The sequence below is a fragment of the Anas acuta genome, chromosome 1 (assembly GCF_963932015.1).
Source record: "Anas acuta chromosome 1, bAnaAcu1.1, whole genome shotgun sequence".
Classification (NCBI taxonomy): Eukaryota; Metazoa; Chordata; class Aves; order Anseriformes; family Anatidae; genus Anas; species Anas acuta.
In genome coordinates this window covers 31,100,013-31,123,292 of record NC_088979.1, presented here as the reverse complement: position 1 = coordinate 31,123,292, position 23,280 = coordinate 31,100,013, and positions in this window count along the sequence as shown.

The window sequence follows — 23,280 nt, the reverse complement described above, 5'->3', positions numbered from 1 at the left end:
AAGAATAACATTAACCTCCCCTGTTACCAGTTTTAAATCCTCAAGTACAAACAGCAGTGGCAAGGCGTGTGTGCCTTGATTGTGCATTTTCATCACTTAATACGCACAGAGCACTTATTAGCTGAAGAAAGACTAAAAAAGGCATTACTAGAAGGGGAAGCAATTAAGGGGATGAAACTACAACCATTAATAATCCTGGCCTGGAAGCATGATCAGGGAGAGGCCTCCCATTTGCACTCATGAAAGTCAGACCTCTCTGCAGTGAAGCCTGCTAGCCAGTGCTCTTGAATAGGAGCATCCTCTATTTCCATGATTTTGAACGTAAGAGAGTAGTTGGGATGTTTTTTTCCCCAAAAAATGAGCAAAAAGAGAAGAAAGAAGGTTATTTCTAATTTCTTCCTTTCTCTTTTGCATCCTGCCACCACTATTTCTCAGACAGAGCTGAAATCCGGGAAATCTAACCAAATATTTAAGCTATTTTAAACTGCTGCATTAGACATATCTATATATTTTTTTTTTTCAGAATGTCACCAAAGCTCTTTTTTTGAGTAAAGTGATGAAATTCCCATTGTAATAGCCCTGTAGGATATGGAGATATCCCGGGAGTGCCATAAAGATGCCATTAAGAGACATTTCATTTTGGCTTCCAGAGACTCTACACTTATCTATTTTGACTTAAACTCTTTCTTACATCTCTGCAAGAGAAGAACATGACACGGGAGTTGCACAAAATGAACTCAGATCAGGGAAGACAGACTGTAAATTGAGATGTGCTAAAGCTAAATCACGTTCTCTCTCTTGATCTCTTATCTGATAACTTTTATCCAAAAGGGTATTGAGGAAGCTAATTGCAACTGCTAAAATGAATCCTTAGGAAATATCACCCTTCAGAGCCTTCCATCTCCTGCTCCCCAAATCCTATCCTGTAGTTCTTTCAGGGCTTCAGATATGAAATGGTCAATTTACGTATTTTAATCTCATTATCCTTTTGTACAGAGCTGTTTGCATGCAGGATAAATCTGTAGCTTTTCATTTGCAGGATTTAGAGAAGCAGAGCACTAGGGGAAAAGGAAGACGCTTTCCAAATTCAAAAACTCAATGTAGCTGGAAAGCTAAAGACAAAGGGGAAAAAAAAAGTTTCATGGTTAGTGACTGAAGTACTACAGCCTGTCTCCAATTAGAAACAGGCTGAAATATGTGTGGTAAGCTTCTAATTACCTTGTGTGGCGTGACTTCTAGATATGTTATCTTGCAAAGATAATTGTCAGTTTTGGGGAAAAAAAAGCGACAGGTAGAACTATTGTGGCACTCGAAAACAGTAACACCAGCCTGATATACAACTTCTTTGACTTTGAGACAGTCCCTCATGTTCTGCATCATCATCATCTCCTAAGAGGGGAGTTGTGAGTATGTGTTAGCACAGCTTTAGGTGTGTAAAGAACAGGTATGATTGTATTGATAAAGACTGTGGGAGACCTAGTTACTCTCTGGAAATATATATCATAAAACTCTTGGTGGCAAAATATTGCAACCTACCCTTTGCCAGTATGTATTTTAAAATTCTCAGATCACCAGTCATTACAACAGAGCCTGTTGTTACTTAATTAAAAGACCACAGGCATCAGCTGACCTGTGAATGTTTGATGGAAGACAAAAATGTAATCAATACCTGTTGGGAAAGATCAGGTTATATCACATTCAAAGGGAAAGCTCTTCCTTCCCAGATAACGTAGATGGTTCATAGAATGATTTAGAAGGACATTATAGTCCATGTAACTGCTGAGGATCCCAGAAGGTTACTGCTGCTGGTTTAGATGTGAATGAAGGTCTGTCCCTACAATAGATGTGTTGAATGGCATTGCGACAACCCAAAGTGGAGATCCTAGAAACTTCTGCTCTGCTACTACCCTGCTCTACAACAGGCACAAGAAGGCTGCACACAGTAGGTTTCCATCACTGAAAGTTTCCAGTCCTGGGGATGCTGCACACAGGTGCAACCAGAATCATCTGCAACCTCACGGGCCAGCATCAACTCGATAACAAAAAGAGCAAGGGATCCTTGAGCAAAGCCTCCAACCTTGCACCTGCTGTCAGCCTGCCCCCTCTAGAAGTAATCAGAGACCTCCTCAGTGCTCTGTCACCTATGAGGAAAGGGAGAATCCTCTAAAAAATCCAGACATGGTGCTGAAAGTTCCTGGCCAAACCCTGAATACACATTAGGCATTCAGTAATACCAAGGGTCTTCACTGCTAGCTGTTCTCTGAAGAGGTCTAGTGCCTAATGGACTGGGTGGTACACAACACATTTTGGCATGTGTAGGTGTCTTTCAAACCAAAATGGGAAGCGTGCCCTTGATCTTGTAGTGTGTAGCTCCTGTATGGCTTTGAAGAACCCAAAGAACATGTCCCATGATAAGGAAAGAGATGGAAAATCCTGGGATTTGTTCTGTTTGCTTAAAACACAACAACCCTTGAAACAAGAACATGGAACTCAGATTCCACCACTCTAGGAAAGATTGGCCTCTCTTTTTTGTGTTTGTTATCTGCACAACATACTGGTGTCTCTCTGCTTTGCACAGACCTACTGGGAAGCACTGTTTGACCCACCATGTGTGATGGATGTTCTCCACATAGGTTGTGGTTCTGCTACACATACTGTGCATCTGGGAGGTGCAATACACAAATAATTTTGTGAAATTGGCTTTGGTTAACTAGCAATAGCAAACCCTAGCAATTTGCAGTGCAGAGGTTGGTGTGCATGCAACGAGGTTGGCTAAATACAGTTCACAAGAAACAAGAGACCCCATCTGCTTTGACACCAATGCAAGCACAAACAGCTTCTAACATGCTGCACACTTAAAATTAAGTAAATTACCATCTTGCTGACATCTGCAACAGAGGCATCAAAGCTCACTGGAAATAGCATCTGACTGTGAGTTATTTGCTTCAAGACCCAAGTGATTTTGTATTTCAATCTGTAGGAGAAATGGATAAGAGTCTAGATACTGAGCCAGAAGGTGTGTAAGGATCTTGATTGCTCAGGAACAGTTGCTGTTATGGACGTGTTTAGAAGAAAAGGCATTCCTAAATCTTTTCTATTATGTGCCACCCAGAGGAGGTGAAAAAGGATTAAAAAGTACCACGGGATTCAGCGACCTGCCTTTTCCCATTCCTCATCTTCACTTCGTGCAGTTGTAGGGGCAGCAGTTGTGCAGGCAAGCACCAGAACTGGTGGAAGGCACAAGATCTATGTAAGTGTCCGTACGAATGTGTCACACCCACAAAAAAAGTGGTAATTGTGTACAGGGGGAAGTACACCCATTGCACTCAATGATCCCAAACTCATCTCTCCCAGAGTCATAATTTTTTCCTTTGTGACACTGTGGTTTGTGTATTCATTTCCACTAACCATTTAATTTTGAACTCAATTTGTATCTGGCACAGTTACTGATGAGGCTTTAAGCTGACTATTATTTTCACAGCCCTACTGGCATCTGCAATGTTTTTGGACAAGAGCAAGTAATTGTTTGTATTCCAAGTAAGATGGCTAGTCCACAGAACCAGCAACAGGTAGGGAGAGTGTGTGGGAAGCAGAGGAGAATGTGTAAAAAGTAAGCAGTACCAAGTGATATATATATATGTGTGTGTGCGTATCTATATATATATAATTTTTATTTATTTATTTATTTTTATGCAGAGATTTCTTCCAAAGGCAGAAGATTATCCAACCTCCATTACACAGAGTTTTCCTTTTGGTTGTTTTCCTTTTCACTGAGCATGCCAGAGTAGAGATTCATGGTGAAAATGAGAAGAAATGAGCTTTTTGATGAGAGACACATGCAATGTTTTGTTTGCTCAGTGTCTCAAGAGATGTTCAAAGACTAAGGTTAGAGGTCAGTAAACAAAAATTCATGCTCCTTTCATTTTGAAAGCACTTAGTGGCACATTTATTTATTTATTTATTTATTTAATATTTTGCACCACCAGTTTCTTCTATATTTCACACTGACAGTTTATATATACAAAACAATCAGTACCCTGGGTGTGTTTTTTTTTTTTTTTTTTTTTTTTTTTTTTTTTAATGTAGGTTCAATCAAGATTAAAAAAAAATATCTTACCATTACATTGTTCTGCAACACGGGCAGTAGCAAGCGGGATCTCTTCAGGAGCAAAGCACCGGGATAGGTGTTAACACCATACCATTTTGTGACTCCTATTTTCTTCATACTCCTTGAAGCAGACAAATACAGTGAGTCCTTGAGCCAGCTACATTTTCCTCTGTATCTGCAAGTCGACAATAAACAGCATTGTCTGGGGCATGTGTGTTTCCCACCACATGTTAGCATTTTTACTGTCCAGTTTGCTTTCCTCCTTTAGAGCTCTCTGTCCTCAATATATGCAAGGATGCTCCGTGCTGTGGCAGTGCCATTCCACACGGCTCATCCAGATGTTATTTCATCTTTCTATGCCCGTCTGAGGTATGTGAGTACCCTGGGAAACTCGTGCATCCACGCAGGGCTCCTGAATGCAGAAACACAGTATGATCAGAGGGTGGGTGTCCCACCAAACTGAGCCAGTGATCTGCCTACCTGGCCTGCAGGATACTGCTGTGGGACACGTATGTACTGATAATAACACAACTACGTGCTGGGCAAGGAGGCACCAGGCAATGGGCTTCCAGTGGGAGAGCAGTCGGCAAAGGGTTTTGCTTTGGAAGCCAAACCTTACTTCCCTTTCCCTTTTTCATTCGTTTGCTCTAACTATGGCTGTTCTCATTATCTTTATGAATGCCCCATTCCTGCGCTCTGCTGGATTTCAGAGCGTGGCTGTGGAAGAGGTCTGACGTGTGCCACAGGACAGGAGCAGAGATGTATCCTTACGACCGTTCCCAAATTATCCTCATTTTGTAAAGCTGTCAGAAAGCACAGTAATGGCCTTGCTGCGGAAGGGGAGCTTTGAATGGCAGTTTGTTTTATGACTCTTAATTTATTTCTCCTTCAGTTGTTGGTCTCATGACTGACTCCTCCTTCCCTCTCCCACACACGCTGTGCAGTGCTGCTCTGCAACAGCTTTCCTTACATTTCACTGTATGCAGCCTCATAATTTTTACTGCTGTGCAATGCTTTGGCATATAGGCAGTGAGGAAAAATCTGTGTAACAAGCTCGATGCCTTAGAAATATTGTGTGTGTTGCTCTGCAAAGGAAAGAAAGTGTTTTTAAGGGGAAAATATTCAGCAGAAAAAAAAATATGTATTGTTGTATGTCACATTAATGCTGTTGCAGAGTTACAGATTCCTGTGCAAAACATAGTAGAATATAAAACACAACTTTGCTGCTAGCAGCCTAATGGGAAGCCACAGCTCAGCTGACGTGAGGGTTGGTAGGAAAGGGACAGGGAGGAGAGAAGCCCTCAGACTCTTCCAAGCAGAGGGCATCCTGCCTGCTTTCTTCACGTGCTTGGACATTGGGTGACTTGGATATCCTTGCAGGCCCTGAACCCATGCTGAATGAAGCAGGAAGCTGTGATGGAGATTCCCCAGCCTCCCCAGGCTTTGCTTGGAAGTGCTGTCCTGCAGGCACAGATGATGCTGAGCTAAGGTGGGATGCTCTTTTTCCTCCATTCCCTCCTCCCATCGCATAGATTCCATGATGGAGGTGGGGAAGGAGGCCTATCTCCTACATCCTATCTTGCTGTGAGAAAATAGCCACCCAACTCTGCCCTGTAGTTGCCCCAAAAGCACTTTTCTTGGGAGAAAAAGGCAGTGTGGGCAATGGAAGTAGCTGAAGTAGCTGTGGGCTGCCTTTGAAGCTTCCTGAAGCTCTTAGCTGGTGTGTGTGAAGGTCTTGCTCTCCCATCAAATGATGGGAACGGAGGTCAAAAGAGCTCAGTTGGAAACAATTACCAAGGATAGCAGTCGTACAGATCGATGTGCCTTTTGGGAGGGAGGAAGGGAGTGCAATTTTGATGAGAAAGGTTGCTCTCACTTTGGGTTTAATCATGCAAGGTGCTGAGTGCCTTCAGTCCTCATTCATGTGGATGGGAACAGACAATCCTCCAGCTATCTGGCAGGCATGGATGCTAGGTCAGTTCTCATTCCCTTCTCCCCTGCAGGCTGTCGCTTCTCTTCCTAAAGCACGTCTTTTTTGATGTCATCTATAGCACAGGAAATTCATGAGGTTTTCTTTCAGAGTCTTTTTGTTTGTCCCCAGAAAATCAGAGTGATAAATATTTCCCTCTGTTAGAAAATAAACATCTAGGAAGAAGAAGAAAGCGAGCTGGTTTTATGCTTGCACCACCCCCTTCTCAGAATGCTGGGAAGAGCCATGCAGAAAAGAACAGGCAACTTCTTAGTGCCTGGCTGCCTTCATAGGCTGAGGTTCCTCTTTCCCATTTCAAAGCACTGCTAACCCTCAGGGAGCATCTCTGAGCAGCAACCAGGCCATTTCTCAAAAAAAATGGATGCAAAGCACGCTTAAAGTCAATGACATCTTAGTCACATGTTCTTTGAAGAGCAGAGGCCAAGACAAGTGCTTCTGTTAGCATGAGAATGATAGTGTTTGATAAACAGGGACTGCATGCACCTAGTTAAGATGCTCATATGCTGAGCTGTGCAATTCACAAAATGTAAATGGAGCGCATATCAGATGGATTATTTTCCAAAAGCACAGGCAAAATTACGGTAATTACTTTTCCTCCTGCTACATTATCTGTATTCCCAAGAAACTTTATAACTTCATACAGAAAATAAATAAATATTTACTTAAAAGATCAGAACAGCTGAGTGAAGGTTTCCTTCACTTCGCACAAAATCAGCATTTCTCATGAACAGAAAGCTGTTCTTGGAACCTGACCTTTTCACTTGGGCTATGGAGGAACAGGTATTGTCAGTGGAAACATTTCAAGGATATCTCTAGATACGAATCTAGATATTCAAGAGCTACAGTTTACCTAAACTCCTGCTTCTTTGACATGCCTTTAGGTGAGAAATGAATTATCACTGCTCTTTGTCCTTCAACCACTGAATGTTTAGGCTCAGCTTCTTAGACATAATCACCAGTGGTATTGACAGGGAATTATCAATATGAAGGAGCCACCATTTTGATGTGAAATAAATATTAATCTGTTTCCTCAATCCACAGCACTTTTTCTTCTTTAAATACACCTGTATAGAATTATCAAATGGTTTTGGTTGGAAGGGACCAACACCTGCCATGGGCAGGGACACCTCCCACGAGCCCAGGTTGCCCAAAGCCCCATCCAGCCTGGCCTTGAGCACCTCCAGGGCTGGGGCATCCACAGCTTCTCTGGGCACCTTGTGCCCTGCCTCACCACCCTCTGAATGAAGAATTTTTTCCTTATATTTAACCCAAACCTATCCTCTTTTAGTTTAAAGCCATTCCCCTTGTCCTATCAATACACCCCCTGACAAAGAGTCCCTCCCCAGCTTTCCTGTAGGCCCCCTTCAGGCCGCTGTAAGGTCTCCCTGAAGTCTTCTCTTCTCCAGGCTGAACAACCCCAACTCCCTCAGCCTGTCTTCATAAGAGAGGTTCTGCAGCCTTCAAATGTAAATATACATTTTTAGTGATTCAAAAAGAATAAATGTAAAGCAATGGCTTTAAAGTAAGAAATAAATAAATAAATAAATAAAAATCATATTCCAGGGCTGGTTCAGCTTATCAGACTCTGTAGATCACAGTGTAGTTCTTACACCAACTGGTTCTATAGTGTCTCAGAGCTTCAGAGATGAGTAATAAGTAAAACTTGCAGCACTCTTGCCTCCATCCCAAATGTAAGCATTTTAACTTGTTTTACTCTCACATATGAAAAACAAAAGAACAAAATTCTTGGCCACTTGTATGTCCTTTGATCCTCTAGTGTGATAGCACCCACAGTCTTTAATGTGTTTTCCTCAAAATTTCTCCATGTTGTCAAATGCTGTTGTTATAACTGAGAAACTGAAGTGCAGAAAAGTTAGAAGACTCTTCTAGTGGCCTGAGAAAGTCAATAAGTGTTAAAGTATTTGAGCCATGCCTTCAGCTGGGACCTCTTCACTTCTTCTCAAGCTTACTTTTAAGAAAAATGGGTAACAGCAACTTCCATATCTCCGACCTGGGAATATTGCAGTGTCTTTATGGGATATATCTAGAATTAAGACAACCCTCAGAGTGTTCACCTCATTTATCACATTGTTCACCATGAACTGTGAGGATGGGAAGAAGCAGCTGGGTGATGTTACAGACTTTAGCAAAAAGCCCAGAAGGACATCTGTTCTCTTTATGATAGCACCAGGACCTGAGATTACCTCCAGTTCTTAGGACACCGCTTCAGCCTCTGAACTAACCTTCTCCCTATAAAATGCAAGTGTGCACCATGCATGACTTGAAAAGTGCTTGGAAGCTTCCAAGCTTAGTGCTTAAAGCTAGTGGAAACCGTATAATGGGACCAATCTAGTTCCCAAAACATCCATTTGTGCCCAATCAACACAAAAGTGCAACCTCATTCACTCAGCCCATGCCCTAAGTACACTGAACTCATGACAAACAATGCTGTCCTGTAACACATGGGTGCAAATAGTTGGAAAAAATCTTAAAAGATATCAAGTAGATAATCGAATATCTTGACTGCATCACTGCATAATCTCCTTGAAAGAGCAGCAAAGGGTGAAAAAAGCTGATGGCAATTTCTACAGAAGAGTAATTTAGCTCAGTGGCAAAGAGAGTGGTGAAGAAGAGCGAGAATATCTATGTCAGTGTGGGAGAGGGTGGATTTGTACAAGAGGGAGTGCATTAGAGTATGTGTGAGTGTGGAGGAGGGTTAGAAGTGAGCTTCTCGGAATTAGGGCAAATTTGCATTGATGGTAGACCTTGCAGAGGAGCTGTGTGCACAACTGTATGCATTTGCACACATTTGGGCTAGGTCTCCCAGGGTCTCAGGGTCCTTGGTGTTTTTTGAGACCTTTCAATTAAACAAATTTCCAGTTCTTGTAAGTGCAGGGGAAAAAAAACTTGAAGGTGGAATTGAAGGCTAGCTGAAGAATCAAAACCCAGAAGGTGTAGCAGGGATTTTAAGCAAGATGTAGCAATATTTTTCATTTCTCCTTCTCCTTCTCCTTCTCCTTCTCCTTCTCCTTCTCCTTCTCCTTCTCCTTCTCCTTCTCCTTCTCCTTCTCCTTCTCCTTCTCCTTCTCCTTCTTTCTCCTTCTCCATCCTTTCTTATTTTTTTTTCTTCTTCTTTTGAGAGTAGAAAGATGGAGAGGGAGAGATGGCAAGGTGACTCTGTTCCTATAATTGCCTGCTGGAAGGAGGCTGTCGCATTGCCAATATTTTCAAAAGAGGAAATATTTAGGGTGGGTGGGTGTTCCAGCTCCATCACTGGGCAAAAGACATATAGAGGGTCTTGTATCGCAGCGAATACAGAGTAGGAGTTAAATTGGCACAGAAGCTTCCTTCCTCTCTCCTTTACCATACTAGAGCATTCAGGTAGGTAAAAATAAGATGCTGTTTGCTATAACTCAGGGTCACTGGATTTACACAGGAGCACACTACTTCTAAGAAACCAAAGGTTCAAACAGAGAGAAATGATGTCCTACAGCAATTTAGTAGAAAATATCTCTTTATTGAGATGTGCAGTGAAGTAAATCCGAGCTCTTTATGAACACTGAATCTCTCTCCAAAATATACGCCTGGCAAAAACTGTCAGATGTTTAGGCTCTGGTTCTTACACATTTCTGGTTTCCCTGGTAATCCACTGTAGCAGTATTCCAGCTTTGAGACTCCTAAACACAAATTTTTGGGCTCATTTCCAGTCACTTATCTTTCCAGTGGGAACAGTCTATTTCTTACCTCTCCCACTTAGGCGCAGCAATTTATACTTCTGATTCATGCTGGGGACAACTGAGGGGAAGCTTTTATAGTGGTAATACCAATTGTCCCCTATCCCACAATAACTTTACAGTGCTTAGCAAAAACCTCGGGAGGTATGGGAACGTATGACAGGAAAATAAAGTGTTCATGTATCAGAATTGCCCTTTACATTTCCTTTTACCCCCAAAATCATCGTTAGAAAATACAAGGTTTCTTCTAATCAAAAAAACCCTGCACAAGGCAAGGATTTTAAAGATTTATTTATTTATTTATTTATTCATTTATTTATCTATCTATCCCCATTTCTAAAAGCATCTTAGAGTGAGGCAAATATATTCTGTGATCATTGATTGTAGCATGTCATCGATCTCTTTGGTCAGTAACTAACAGACGTTATGCTGACCACATTAACCTGTGGATGAATCTAACTCTACATTAAGTTGTCTGTACTTTCTTTTTCCTTGCAGTCATTTAGTGCAGCATTGGCTGAGGAAGAACAGTTTTTATTTGTGGAGTTTGTATGGAATAGCTATATTCCCTATGTTTTCCACAGTTAGAAACTTCTAGCACCAACAGTCCCAACAGCCATGTTAGGATAACGTAAAGAATTAAGAAAGCCCAATAGTCCCTGATTTTAACCTTTTATATTACTTCTATAAGGGAAATGGAATACATTATTGATATTTGGGCTGGCTGCATGCTGACTTTACAGGGCACTGACAAATTGTTGGAGATTAATATTTCTTTCAAGATTCTGCTTTCTCTTAGGATCTTCTTTAGGAGTGAAAAACATATGGGTTTGATTGTTCAGATGGCACCTGATTTCTGGAAGCTTTACAACTTTACTATGTGCATGTGGCAAGACAATAAACTGAAGGGTTCAGCCTTCAATAATTTCTTGCAAAATAAAGACTACGTGGTTTGTATTTCACCACATGGTTTTAGTATTTGCAATAGATTTTCAGCTCTTCATGTTTTGCCTGCCAATTCACTTTATGCAGAAAATATATAGAACAAGGATCAACATTGTACATCTAAGGTAATCACCTCTTGATCTCCCAAAGACTGCTTAATTGCTTCCCACTGCTGAAATGTCCTCTTGACTGTGGACTATCACAAACTCTACATATGAATTTTTAAATTGGTTCAAAGCATTAGGCCACAAGCTGCCAACATCTCTTTGGAATAATTTAACGGTAATGAAGTTAAAGATAGAACTCAAAATAACCCCCTTAAAGATGCCAAGTCATTAACACGCACTTGCATAAATTCAACTTTCAAATGAAAGCTTTTACAAGATTCCTAAAAGTTTTGCATGTTAGAGTCCAAGTATGTGCACAACTCAAAGTGATACTGTTTAAGACACAGAAGTGATTGAAAAATCAAGGCTCATTGGACAAAAGCTAGAACCTCAAAGCACTTTTTGGCTATGGATTAAAAGCAGTATTTTTATAGACTGCAGAACTAAATGGGAATTTTGTGTCTTGAACTGGCTGGATACAGGAGTGCACACCTGACCTTAAAGCAGGCACCTACTTCTGGATAACTGAAGAGCCCCGTAGACTATCTCAGCTTGGGCCATTAACTCACTTTTCCACAGACTGTAAAGGCTTCTCTATTGAGGCCAGTGGGGATGGGTACTGGACTCACTGAAGATCTGGCCCTCATATTTGGATATATTGAATCCTTACAGAGCTGTTTGTTTCACAATAGATTGATTACTGGTATTTTGAGAGAGGAAACAAGCGATTGTATACTCGGGGACTAGTTCAAACAAGTGTATTAGTAATGGTTAGCTTGTAATCAACCTCCTTAGGAGGCAGTAACTTGGCACTGAAGTTAGTGCAATCAGCCCCAAAACAATTTTTTATACTTATCCATGTCTAGCTACATCCAGACTTGTCATTACAATCACAGTCATCAATCTGACTGGCATTTGCTGGGCTGACACCACTGATGTTGGGTGGAAGCCTCCTTTCAACAAGGCCAAGTGCCGGGTCCTGCACCTGGGGCGCAATAACCCCAAGCAGAGCTACAGGCTGGGAGATGAGTGGTTGGAGAGCTGCCAGGCAGAGAAGGACCTGGGAGTGATGGTGGACAGTCAGCTGAATATGAGCCAGCAGTGTGCTCAGGTGGCCAAGAAGGCCAACGGCATCCTGGCTTGTATCAGAAACAGCGTGACCAGCAGGGCTAGGGAGGTGATCGTCCCCCTGTACTCAGCTCTGGTGAGGCCGCACCTTGAGTACTGTGTTCAGTTCTGGGCCCCTTGCTACAAGAAGGACACGGAGGTGCTTGAGCGGTTCCAGAGAAGTGCGACGAAGCTGGTGAGGGGCCTGGAGAACAAGTCCTACGAGGAGCGGCTGAGGGAGCTGGGCTTGTTCAGCCTGGAGAAGAGGAGGCTCAGGGGCGACCTTATTGCTCTTTACAGATACCTTAAAGGAGGCTGTAGTGAGGTGGGGGTTGGCCTGTTCTCCCATGTGCCTGGTGACAGGACGAGGGGGAATGGGCTAAAGTTGCGCCAGGGGAGTTTTAGGTTGGATGTTAGGAAGAACTTCTTTACCAAAAGGGTTGTTAGACACTGGAACAGGCCGCCCAGGGAAGTGGTGGAGTCCCCATCCCTGGAGGTCTTTAAAAGACGTTTAGATGTAGAGCTTAGGGATATGGTTTAGTGGGGACTGTTAGTGTTAGGTAAGAGATTGGACTTGATGATCTTGAGGTCTCTTCCAACCTAGAAATTCTGTGATTCTGTGATTCTTATCCTCACAGGTATGGGGCATCTCTGGTGCACATGTGCTGATGGGAAAAGCCTACAACCTTTCACCATGGTGGAACAGAAACTGTTTCTCAAAGTAACTGAAGCCTCTCTGCAGCTGATGAGCTTGTGGCAAAATTCACTTCCAGGACATGTCTCTTAATTTATCTTCAGCCTGCCTAATGAAGGTGTGATTACTTCCAGCAGCACATCATCAGCAAGCTTCTCTTCAATGGATGCAACAGGATCTTAGAGATATGTATGAATGTGCAGATCCTAGTCCTATACTCTTCCCTAGGAACACTCAGGAGTAGAAAAATTCAACAACTGGATTAAATAAAGTATAAATAATTAAATAAATAAATAATCTTCCCTAGATCTAAGTTTGAGATCAGATTTGTTTAGTAAATGATGTTATTCTCTTTGTTTCTTTGTATTTCTTGACCTTCCTGCTGGCAGAATAACCAACTGCTGGCTGGGAATGTATTTTAATTTGTAAGTTTATTTATTTTTTATACGGTCAAGATAACCCTTGTGTTTCTGTGACATTTTGTCATGGAGCATAAAAGCTCCCTGTGCCCCTTCCACAGCAGTGCAGGTTTCAGCCTGTTTGTGCCACTTAACAGCTTTCTTTGCTTATGTTATAGAAATCCTCTCTTTATATCAATACTTGGGACAGGTCAATCACTTTGAAAAAAATAAAAATGTTTTAGATTAAATCTAAGGAATGGGAAGGAGTTTACATGGTTTGAGCTAGCACAGCACTGTATAGGGTCATTAAAGGACTATTTTTAGAAACTATTTTCTTTTAAGATGCATTTACGATGTATATCTATATAGCTTTTCCCCCTAAGTGTCTGGGACTGGAAGCAGTATGAAAAGTCATTTCATGTTTAAAATACCATCACATTCTCCTGGCTGGTGATAAATATTGAATTTGACGCTAGGGAAATACTCCTGTATTAATCTGATCAGCTTTTTTTTTGCTTGCTTTTTTAATTTGTCCCTTCAGATTTTTTTTTTGTAACCTCTTGGACATAATTTTTTCTTTTCCTCCTCAGAGATTCTAAGATGATATTGAGTTACTTGGGAAATTAGATTTGTCAGCTTTCTTTCTGGTTGCTGTCTACATTAATTTTATAATTAAAACCCAAAGATGTGTGTCTAATATGTATGAAACTACAAAAAGCACAAAGAGAAAGTATGCTTAAGCCCATACAAAACAAGCAGTTTGACATGTGTCAATGTTATGTTTCAGTGCAATAATGGAATTTCTTTTTGGCACAGAGCTCAGAAAACCTGTAGGTAAACCAAGCAAAAACTCATGTATCTGAAAATTAGTCTGTAATGTTTGTAGACACAGTCAGTTTTTGCTAAAACATTCAAATACAAATTAATGGATTGCTGGATTGGTATGCACTACTACATCCATTACATATGGTGCACTTTGTATTTTAGGCAGGGATAGGGAAAGAGAAAAAAAAAAAAGTTTATTTTTTTTATTAGCTTCTTTGGCAAATTGGATGGTTGCCATTTACATGTGAATTTGCCCTATGTATGAGATTGTCACATTACGTGGATTGATAGACGTATTTCCTTTGCGAGAGGGATCTCCTATCCACATCTTTCAACTGCACTTCCCCAGGTTCTGGTTATTCAATAAATTTAAAGCAACGGGAAATGTGCATTTTCTTTTCCTCTCCTCTATTCTATAATTATTATTCACTACATATGTTAGAGCAAGCTATTTGCTTTGTCTGCAGCACCACAACCTTTGTGTGACCTGCCTCTTCTGGAAGTGTCAGGAATAAATCACTGCGTACGTGTGTTGGTTGTGGCAGTATTCTGTGCTGACAGACACCTTCAGTGAGTGGTGTTGGTTTGGGGGAGAAGCAACAGCAAGGGGGTTCTTTGCAGACTTAGGAGCACCTGGGCAATAACAATCACAGTCCCTACCACTGAAAACCTTGCTAAAAGTGGCAACGCTTACCAGCTGTTCCCTTGTTTCACTAAAATTGGAAGGCCTGGGGAGGCTGAGCAGTGATCTAGCATTTCCACTGAGGCACATCTGAAGAAGGTTCCCCAAACTCAGCATCTGCTGAACAGGGTGCTAGTGCAGGATCTGGGACTGGTCTGAGCACAAGATCTATCTGCTCAAGAGCCTAAACTGGGATGAGACAAAGTCACTGCCACAGACACATTCCTGCCCTCTGTGTTTTGAATGAAGTCATCTCTATGGATATTGTAACCCTTAATCTCCTTGCAGCTACCTGTGATGAAGACCAAGTGCTCTTTCTCCACACTTGCTTCCGCTCAGCTAACTGCAGTATCACACACCTTGTCATGACGCCTGAAAAACAATGTCCTTAGTGAAAGATGGAAAGAGGGAAAGATGGAAAGATTGCCCCTCTTTGAGCATGGTTGGACTGTGAAGGGAAGGTCCATTCCTTTTTATACAGAAGCTGCTGAGGGGAGGATGGATTCTGCCCTTACCTGCCTGAATGCCAGCTTTGTAGCCACTTCCCATGACCAGCCATAAGGCAGGAGCCTTGAGTCCTACCTTTCTATCTTGAATTTAGATGTTGTGGTAAGGTCGGTGCCTGAAGTTAGGTACTGGTAATCCATGGTCTTAGTAAGGCACAATAGTTCAGGTTCCCTCCTTCTCATAGCTGAACTAAAATTTAAATAGCTGGTAGATTTTTGTCTGTTAGGACAAAATGACTCTGAAAAGGCAGCCTTTCTTCTTTCAAGACTAATTCATATTACAAATTTATTTAAACCTTTATGGGTTGTCAGTTGCAATTTCTCATTCCTTACTTCTTCGTAAATTGTATGGGTTGCTATTTACATGTAAATTTGCCCTGTGTATGAGACTGTCATTATTATATTACATGGATTGATAGATATTTTTTACTTTGCAATTCCCCTCTACCCATATGACTTCTGGTAAAATAAACAGAAATTATGTAATGAACAAACAGAGGTGTGATTTGCTGAGGAGATGAGAAGCTTTAGGTGAATGGTCTTGAGCTCACACAGGCACACACCAACCTGTAGAGGAGATAGTTTTGGAAACATGGAACATCCTACTCATCTATGTGCTATACTTCAAGGTCTGGATTAAAGCTGGACAAAACCTTACACAAAGTGATGGAAATGGAGCACTGTGACATCTTGCTTATCCAAGAGTTCAGGAGATAAAGTAATCATCTGCACAAGTAAAATCAGGCTCTGTTCTCCGGGCTATAGCATGAAGTGATGAGTGCCTCCAGTCACAGGATATTCTGTGAACTTAGTCTAATGGCTAAAGTCTTTCACATCTTTAGCTCTCTCTGTCCCCATTCCAGTTAAAATCCTGGTATTAGTGGTTTAGACTTTAAAAGTGAATTCTTGGTAGGAACACACACCATCTGTCTGGGTTTAGGAGTGTTTCTGAGTAGTGTTAATATCAGGCTCAGTCACAGATTCTCTTGTTCTCCTGTATTTTTTTTTTTTGGTGACAGCTCTCATATGCTCAGTGGTTCAGAAAGCTGGGGGGCTATGACCTAGCCCAAGTCTGTATGTTGTCATGTAATACATCAGTGATTAACAAGAACTTTTTAGTAGTAAGTTATACTTCTATGACATGGCCCAAAGTGGTAATTTCCTGACATCTGTAATGGGAAAAAAAAGCCCTGGTACTCATGTATAGCCTTAAATTCTGTGATTCCATGAAACTTGTCAATCTTATGCTGAGCTGCAAAACTGAGACTTCACATATCAAGAGTTATTTTCTCTGTTACTCAGATCTTGATGTGTGTTGTTTAGCTGGGCTCTTGTGGGATTTTGTGTAGCTTTCTTTGCCAGCCCAAACATTCTCATTCAGTTTGTTTCACAATGCATCAAATAAAGAGAGTTAATGAAAACCTTATTTTAGATTAGTTACACAGAAGAACAGTAGCATTGATCTTGGGATTGCCCGCAAGGGACCTTTTTGTAACCTTCACAAAGCTTTGAATTACTCACATGACTGAAACTCTGGAATAGTTTTTGCTTTCCTCTGAGCATTGCTGTGTGCTTGGATTGGAGAACTTGGGACAGGTATGAGTCAAATAGTTCTGGACCATCAGCTGAAACCCTGTTTCTGGAAACCTTTTTGCTGTTCCATCTCCTTTAGAAATCAGCAGTTGAAGCTATCTCAAGGCTTTTAGTGAATTTAGGAAAAAGAATTACAGAATCACAGAATCATCTAGGCTGGAAGAGACCTCCATGATCACCGAGTCCAACCTCTGACCTAACACTAACCAGTCCTCCACTAAACCATATAAACTAAGCTCTACATCTAAACATCTTTTAAAGATCTCCAGGGATGGTGATTCAACCACTTCCCTGGGCAGCCCATTCCAATGCCTAACAACCCTTTCGGTAAAGAAATTTTTCCTAATAACCAACCTAAAAGGTGAAAAGGTGTCCAGGTTTTCTTATTTATTTATTTATTTATTTATTTATTTATTTATTTATTTATTTATTTATTTATAGTTAGGATCCACCCACTATTGCTGCAGGTAATTCACAATCTCCTGTTGATACTACACCTTCCTGGCTGACTGGAACAGTCAGTCATGAACTATTGAACAGTCAGCCATGAACTACAGCCATGAACAGCCATGAACTACTGACATGAACTATTTCAAAGTAAACTTCTCAGGAGAAGACACCATGGAGAAAGATGTCCAGAAGAAGACACCCAGTGTTACCATATAACGTGTCCTGGAAGTAGTAAGAGGAGGGTACTGAGCTGCAGAGAGGCTCTACAAATACAGCTATCATGTTTTCTGTGGCCAAACTGCCTGTTCATTATTAGCATGGTTATCTCTGCAAGGTACTGTGTGGCATCACTAATTAGCCTATGACAAGAAATCTTTGACCAGATCCACCCAGTTTACCCTCCACCATCCTTATCGTGGCAATGTATAACGGAAAATTTGTTCTCACCACTCTTGAGAGACAAAGGGAAAGTTGAATCCTGAATCCTGAACATGTCTAAATTCCTCGCTGGTTGCATGACTGATACACACCAGTGAACTTTTGACCATTAACCTGTGTCTTACTGCTGTAAGTAAAAGCTCTGCACTGCAGAAAAGCAGCTGTTTTGTGCTGCATAAACCATCACCCACTCCCATTTCACCCAGATACACACCTCCATGTTTTTCTTTGGATGTTTGAACTGCACAGCCCAGAAAAAAAAAAAATCAAAGAATGGTTCTAAATCCCATATTATTCCAGCTCTTGACTGTAAATCTTTAAAACAAAAGGGATTTCGCCTCCACTCTGAAATCCTTTCAGAGAAAGAATAATGAAGTTCTCATAAATGGTAAGACTTTTTATTTCATTGCTGTTCCAGTTCTCCATACTAACCTCTGTTTTAAGATTAAGTCACAGCTGCCAACTAAAGGGTCTGGTTTAGACTTAAAAATCATCTCAGAGCACTATGCGTGAACTGAACTATGTGAGATCTTTTTCCTTCTCTCTAACAAGATGAACCACTTTGCAAGCTATGCAATTCCAACCCTTCTGTGCTTATAGTCAATGTTAAGGGGGAAGAATGGGGTCACCAGGGCATGCTTCTTCACTGTGCCTCAAGGAAGGCTGGCTTCCCCTCCTCAGTCACTGGATAACTTTGTACTTGGACAGTAGGAGATCCATTTTGTAGATCAGAGGTTCCAATCCAGCCCTGAAACTAAACTTTTAATGAGCAAAAGTTCTGTGGCCTCAAATCAGGGTCAAATGTGCATTCTGCAGATGTCTCATTCATCTGCAGTTTGCACGAATGAGGCAAGGATTTCATAAGGATGGAAATGAAACAGCGAGCGATTTCTGTACATCTCTGCTGGGACAATATTAGACATTTTTCCTGTCCTGCCCTGTGGACAAACAGAAAGTCTGTTTCCAGAGCTGCCAATCAAGAACTTCTCAGGGTAGGAAATTAATTTCAGAAATCTTCTGCTGTTGAGCCACCATCTGGCTTGCTTCTCTGTTTATATGTTTCATTGTGCAAAACAGGCTCCTACTATCCTCCCATAAAGCAGTTCCTGCCTGGTAATTCTGTATCAACTCAGTTAGTTTTGGATCGATGGCATGATGTCACCCATGGTGGTTCATCTTCTGAAGATAAAAATGTAGGTTCAGCTCTGATGAGATTTTAGCTTTGTCGTCTCCATCTAACCAAGTGACAAATCCCAGCAAGGGTGACAGTCAGTCAGAACAGAGGGGTATAGGGCAGAAATGGCATTCTGAAATCAGTTTTGACTGCCTGGTAAATGTTTGCTTTCCATGAGCAAATGTCCTCGCTGGCCTTCAAGGACAAGGAAAGTTTTCTGTTAACGTCACCATGCTTTTTCAACCCGTGAACTGCAGAGCTGGAGCTGCAGGTTTTTCTTGCATGAGGGCTCCTCTGCTGTTGGAAATTTGTATGATTTGAGTAGCTCATTTATGGGATAGAGCTGGCTGCAGGGTGATTTTGGAAGGTTCCTCTTTAGAGAGAGACTCAGACTCACCTGACCTGACCCCATGGACAGAACCAACTAAGAAAACTCAAGAAACCACAATTCATTCAATGCCACCATACTTTAAAATGATTTGTACTATCAAATTGTATTATTTTTTTTTTTCCTGCTCCTCCTTCTGGTTTATAAGAGGATTCTGAGATGTCCTGGGATTTTTTGATTTTTTTAATTTTTTTGATGGAATGCCATGTTCAAATAAAATTCCTCCAGTCTCCTCTACTTTTAATCCAATTTTATGGTGTTCTGTTCCTCCACTCCCATTCCTCTCACAAGCATACCATGTCTCCCCCCTGTGAAATGCAAGTCAGCTTTTAACGTCAGCACACAGATCTGCAGAGTGTACAAGTTTTCCACCCTTCTCCCCTGATAAAGTACAGACTAATCAGCTGTATTCAGTGAGGAGCAGTGATGAAAGCAAAAATGCATCGGAGGGTTAATTTATAAATACCGCACCTCTCATATGGGAATTGTTTTTTGGGGGGAAGGTTTTAAAGAGAAAACTTACCTAGATAAGTGTATAATGCTACTATACAGAGCTATTTCACAGTAACTACTTGAGAATGAATCCCTTTCTGGTCTTAGAGACCTGGAGTATTAGAAGTCCTTTAAATTCATAGCCTACCTTCTTCCAAATTAACTGGTCTTTGCAGACAAGCCCTTGGCTAACTTATTCTAAAACTCTGAAATAGACAAACCCATGTAGATGCCAATGCCCAAGGGCCTAACTCAGCCAGCTTTTCACATTAAAGGCATTATGCCTTGTCTGCCTCAGACTTTTAAAATGTATCAGCTAATATGTGCTAATGACACGCATTTAAACCCTAGTCTAGACAAAGCCTGTGCGATTGCCCTCTGAATGCTTGATGCGATCAGCTAACATCCTGACAGCAGATCTGATTACCCCATTTTAATCACATAAGGCTATAAACATCATGGAATTATTCAGCCTTTCCTCCTGGTAAAGAACAAATCCCGAAGGCCATGCATGGGAGCTAAACCCCAAAATGCCCTCAAGGGGCGGGACCTTTGCCCTTGTACAAACAAGCCTATCAGTAGGGTTTGAAAAACTGAGCTTGGCTTACAGAAATACACCAACGCAGGGGAATCTGTTACACCAGGAGGATGAATAAGATGACCTAACAGTGATTTACTTGTACTGCCGCTTTGACATTTGTGATTAGCTAACAGCCTGATAGGAACAGGAGGTGGAGAGGTGAGCAGGAGCAGAGACATGACTTCACGTCTGTGTACAGCATTGATCAGGCTAACACTCCTAACTGCTTTGCTGGGCACATTTTAAAACAGGTGCTGAAAAATTGGAAAGGATATTAAAAAAAAAAAAAAAAAAGATTTGCAGAAGGGAAGAAAAATACTTTATAGCAAAACACTTAAAAGCTCAATCTGTTTAGTTTATGAGAAAGAATACTGAGAAGTAAGTAGACTACAATATATAAATATCTTCACAGGGAGAAAATATGCAGTACTAAAGGATTATTAAATCTTGCAGAGAAAAGCAAAACTGTCTAGATGAAGCCAGAAAAAAAAATCAAGTTAGGAAGCAGGGACAGAATTTTGACAATATTGACCTCTTCTAACAATCTACCAGTCAAAAAAGTATCTTTCATATCACTTGATAACTTTGATTACAGCTAGATGTTTATATGGGAGATGTATTTTAATTCACTGTATGCTTTTGGAATCACTACAGAATTAACTGTAACATGGTTATGATACAAACAGTCCAAGCGGATGATTTCTTTTGGCCTTCAATAGAACGTCTTTAGCTGCACATGAATTGGCGAGAAGTACTCACCAGCCATAAGTCTGAGAATTGATTATAATACTGCATTGCTAGAGTTGCATGAATGCTATCTACTAGGTTTAAAGGAATACATATTATTTTTCCTCTTTCTGCCCCTCAAATATCCCTGTTGAGAGGGAGTATGACATTGGGCCAGCCCATTAAGTCTGAACAGACACAATATTTATTACCCAGTGTGAGTCACAACTCTTAAATCTGTTGTTCCTGAGCACACCTGTTTGATTTTGTTTACAAATGAGGATTTCCATGTATTCAATGAGTTTCTGTGTTCAGAATATCTGTACCTTCTAAACATAATTTCCTGATTTGGCTGCTTTTTCAGTAGACTTGTTTTAGAAACACTCGATTTTAATTTATTAAATAAGACCAAGCAGTCACATTGACTGTGCTCTCAGAGAGTCTGGGAGAAGCAGCAGATTCCTGCAGATCTTGTCCTGCTTTATTGGCACTTAATGCCAATAAATGTAGGAAGATGGAAGATTCAGGGAGATGGGCAGTCTATGGTGCAAAGTGAACATCAGTCCTAGATCAGATCTGGGTACTCCTGAAGGCACAGAAACAACGTATCCCCCAAACCAACCAATTCCTTTCCCCTTTCCTCTACTCAAACCTCTCCCTTCTCAAGTCAACTCATATCAGAGCAAATCATTTGTGTTATACTGATGTTGACTGTCAAAACCATTCTGATTTTAAATTAAACCATGCTTTCAAGAAGGTGGTTTTTTTGTTTGTTTGTTTGTTTTTTGTTTGTTTGTTTGTTTGTTTGTTTTTTTGGTCTCCAGAAACCACAGTCTTTTCTGTACATGTTGTGTAACAAAATGTAGTTACATACTTCTTGATACAGGATTTTCTGTTAACCTCAATATTGCTATTCCATAAGTGCATGTGATGGTCTGGCAGTTGTGAACTTGCAAGTTTTGCCTGAAACATGCACACTTCAAAATAAATAAATAAATAAAAATTAATCTTCACTATCTGCAGTAGCACAAGCTGGTATTAGAAGTTTCTTTTTTAGTAATTTGGATAATGCAGTCTTCATCAAACAGTGTGAATAAAGTGCTGTTTATCAGAGAGGGTGCACTCATGTCCCTTGAATGTGCAGAGTGAAATGCACATTAGCCCAGGAGGTTTTGAACGCTGTTTCTTAATCCTTCAGGTGGAAAACAAACACAGTCCAGCACAAGGCTGTCCCTCTAAACTGATAAAAGTCAACTCTGCTACTACTCTAAGACAATTTAAAGCAAAGGGTGATCTAAAAAGCTCTCACAGAACAGCTGGAGTTCAGGACAATCTGGCTCACAGCTCTCAGCAAAATACCCTAAGCATGTTTGCTCAACAGGAAACCAAATCTTCTCCTGCATCATTAGTCCCTACTTGAGAAGAGGGGACACTGCTACAACCTTCTGCCATAATTTGCAGTTTCATGCCAGGACATTGCGTAGTCTTACCTGATGAGCTTGTGTTTAGCGTGATGGTGTGGTGTCTTTGGCCTCTCCTTCCCTTGTTTTCCTTCCAACTACTGTTGTGAGGCTCCTGTTAACTGTAAATTGCATTGAGTCTTTGTCAAATAAGTGGCCCCCTTCAACCTTACTCAACTGGGGAAACCTGCTATGGTCTTGCACTGCCTCATCTCACTGGGTACAATTTAGCCACTCTCTGGGCTATTTAGAGCAATTCTCTGGGCTGTGATGGCATCAGATTGACTGACACTACTGCTCAGATTAGCCAGCTAAAGAGTGCATCACTAAAATTTAACACTGGCTTCCAGAACATCATTGTCTTCTCCATATATCAATAACATATCTGCAAGAGATGTTGTTCAAAGGTGGCTTGCTTGACATTCATCCCATGGTGCTGTTTTCAGGACTCACAGGTAGAACCCCTAAGAGTCAGCACCAGAATATTTCAGCAGCTAAGCAATGGAGCTGAGCATTTTCATCCATTTTCTCCCAAAGCCATTAAGCACATGACTTTAAAGCCAATTTGGGGGCCCAACTTGATGACAACAAGTGATCCATTGGTTTTGGGGTCTCAGCTGATACATTACAATATGGCAAGACATTGCATTCTATCTCAACCTAAAGTTTAGATCTTTCATGATGATATCTAAAGGCCAGTCAATGAGGTTCTATTTTAGCTGGTACAACATAATGACTAAAAATCTACTCTTAAAGCACTTACAGTCTAGGAAAAACGGAACAAAAAGAAAGAAGGAAAACAAGGAAAACAAGGAAAACAAGGAAGGAAGGAAGGAAGGAAGGAAGGAAGGAAAGAGAGAAAGAGAGAGAGAGAGAGAAA